Raw genomic sequence first — 290 nt, 5'->3', positions numbered from 1 at the left:
GAAAAGAGTTGGAGAGCTTTGGTGGTTCGGGCAGTTCCCGCCCACTGCAGCAGGGAGCTGGACCCAGACTCCAAGCCAGTAATTAGGGGGCAAGGATGGGGGGCTGGAGGAGGGGACCATGGGAGAACTCCTGCCAGGCCTCATCCCCCACCTACTCCCCCAACCCCCCCATGGCTACCCTGTCAGCCCCAGCTCCTGGGGCTTTAAAAAAAAAGCCCCCACTCACTGAGTGCTGCCTGGCAGGAGGTGATCCCTGCTGCCCCCCCCCAGTGCCCCATGCTGCACGGGGG

The 290-nt window shown here is 63.8% G+C and overlaps 1 protein-coding gene across 1 annotated transcript in view; it reads left to right on the top strand.

Moving 5' to 3' along the window:
- ABCB11 (ATP binding cassette subfamily B member 11) overlaps positions 1 to 290 on the top strand; it is a 128,811-nt gene that overhangs the window by 21,212 nt on the left and 107,309 nt on the right. The window lies entirely within an intron of this gene.

Source organism: Gavialis gangeticus, unplaced genomic scaffold (genome assembly GCF_001723915.1).
Source record: "Gavialis gangeticus isolate Ggan-Ray unplaced genomic scaffold, GavGan_comp1, whole genome shotgun sequence".
NCBI classification, from domain to species: Eukaryota; Metazoa; Chordata; order Crocodylia; family Gavialidae; genus Gavialis; species Gavialis gangeticus.
The sequence above is the reverse complement of the archived record's forward strand: the minus strand, read 5'-3'. Positions and strand labels throughout refer to the sequence as shown.